Source organism: Rhinolophus sinicus, chromosome 16, assembly GCF_057876585.1.
Source record: "Rhinolophus sinicus isolate RSI-liver-muscle chromosome 16, RSI-T2T, whole genome shotgun sequence".
Taxonomy (NCBI): Eukaryota; Metazoa; Chordata; class Mammalia; order Chiroptera; family Rhinolophidae; genus Rhinolophus; species Rhinolophus sinicus.
In genome coordinates, this window is record NC_142516.1 from 133,159,020 (window position 1) to 133,161,361 (window position 2,342).

The window sequence follows — 2,342 nt, forward strand, 5'->3', positions numbered from 1 at the left end:
AAAAGTGAACATTCATATGCAAAAGAATGAAAATTCGACCCTTTCCTAACACCTATGGTATTTTGCTATAGCAGCCTGAATGGACTAAGACAATTAAGATGTCTTTGATATCAAGGATTATGTGTATGTGTCTCTCTGTGTATTGCTGCACCGTGACAAATGTAGGAATAACCCTCAATGAATAATAGATGAATGAGCCTGGAGTGAGTGGGCATCACTTAAGTGAAAGAATTAACAGTGGGGAAAAGATGATTTAAAGTTAGAAGCTGGGTCTGCCCCTTAACTATGCCACTTATTAGTTGAGTGACCTTGGGTGATTCATTTGTAGTACTTTGAGCCAGTTTCTCAGAATCTGTACAAAAATTTTCTCAGGATCAATGGAAGACTTAAATATAAGAACTAAAACTATAAAAGTCTTTGAAGAAAGACTAAGGCTAAAGCTCCACAATGTTGAGTTTGGCAATGATTCCTTGGTAACAAAAGAAAAACATAACTTTTCCTGTGGGAGCCACCGGGTTGAGAGGAGCATGGCTGTCTCTTCTCCTTGCCATGGCGTGTGTTTGTCCACTGATATTGGTGTACTCTGGAAAGTGGGAATCATCTGGCAAAAATGTCACTTTGCCTGCTGTGTTCAAAGCTCCCATTTGACCAGACATTGTGAACTTTGTTCACACCAACTTGCACAAAAACAATAGACAGCCTTATACTACCAGTGAATTAGCAGGTCATCAAAACCAGCGCTGAGTTGTGGGGTACTGGCAGAGCTGTGGCTCTAATTCCCTGAGTTTGAGGTGGTGGGAGTCATTGTTCTGGCCAGGGTCCTTTTTGCAATATGTGTTGTGGGGCTGCATGTTTGCACCAACCAAAACCTGGAGCCATTGGCACCACAGAGGAGACAGAACACAGAATCTATAAGCTATCTGCTCTGCCTTGGCTGGCTCAGCCTCACCAGCACTGGTCATGTCTAAAGCTCATTGTATTGAGGAAGTACTTCCTTTCGTGGTTGAAGATAAAGTCGAAGGTTACAAGGAAACTGTTTTGCTTCTTAAGACGCTTAAGTCCTGGAATGGTATCAAAAAGGTCTGTGCCTCTCAGCGAATGAGACCTGGCAAGGGCAAAATGAGAAACCATTATCGTATCCAGTGCAGGGTACCTTGCATCATATATAATGAGGACAGTGACATCAGCAAAATTTTCAGAAACATCCCTGGAATTACTCTGTTTAATGTAAGCAAACTGAACGTTTTGAAACCTGCTCCTGGTGGGCATGTGGGCCATTTCTGCATTTGGATTGAAAGTGCTTTCCACAAGTTAGATGATCTGTATGGCACTTGGGGTAAAATTCCCTCCTTCTAGATTAACTACAACCTTCCCATGTACAAGATGCTCAATGCAGACCTTAGCAGAATCTTGAAAAGCCCAGAGATTCAAAGAGCCCTTCGAGCACCATGCAAGAAGATTTATCACAGAGTCCTGAAGAAGAATCCACTGAAAGACCTGAGAATCATGTTGAAGCTAAACCCATATGCAAAGAGCATGTGCTGGAACACCACTCTTCACCAGGCCAAGAATCACCATCTCCAGGTGGATAAAGCAGCAGCAGTGCTAGAAACCAAATCAGATGAGAAGGGGGTTCCAGGAAAGAAGCCAGCCATAGGGAAGCCAGGAAAGAAGGCTGTTGATGCTACGAAGCAGAAGAAGTCTTTGGTGGGAAGAAAGGCTGCAACTACCAAGAAACCAGCAGCTGAAAAGAAGCCTGCAGAAAAGAAACCCACCATAGAAGAAGCCTGTGGTGTAAACTTAAATTTGTTTATTCCATAAAGGTCAAATCACTTTGGACAGCCAATTTTGAATAAAAGCCCGATCAAAGAGGCAGTGAGAAAAAAAAAGAAAAGAAAAACATAGACAAATTGCCTTCCATAAAAATTAAAAACTTGAGCATCAAAAGACACTACAGAGTAAAAAGACAACCCACACAGTGGGAGAATGTATTTGCAAATCACATATCTGATAAAAGATTAATATCCAGAATATATAGAAACTCCTAAAAGTCAACAATAAAAAAACAATCTGATTCAAAAATGGCCAAAGGACTTGAACAGACGTTTCTCCAAAGAGATATACAAACAGACACTAAGCACATGAAAAGACTCAAAAATACTCAACTTCATTAATTATTCAGGAAATGCAAATCAAAACCCACAATGACATACCACCTCACCCCCATTAGGAAGGATATTGTCAACACCCTCTGAAAATAATAACTATTGGTGTGGATGTGTAAGAATTGGTAGAAGAGAGAAAAGGGAATCAAATATATGGTGATGGAAGGAGAACTGACT

At 40.9% G+C, this 2,342-nt stretch overlaps 1 pseudogene; it reads left to right on the top strand.

Annotated features, from left to right (window-relative positions):
- The first annotated feature begins 392 nt into the window (after positions 1–392).
- Positions 393–2,024, top strand: LOC109452812 (large ribosomal subunit protein uL4 pseudogene; annotated as a pseudogene).
- Positions 2,025–2,342: the final 318 nt, after the last annotated feature.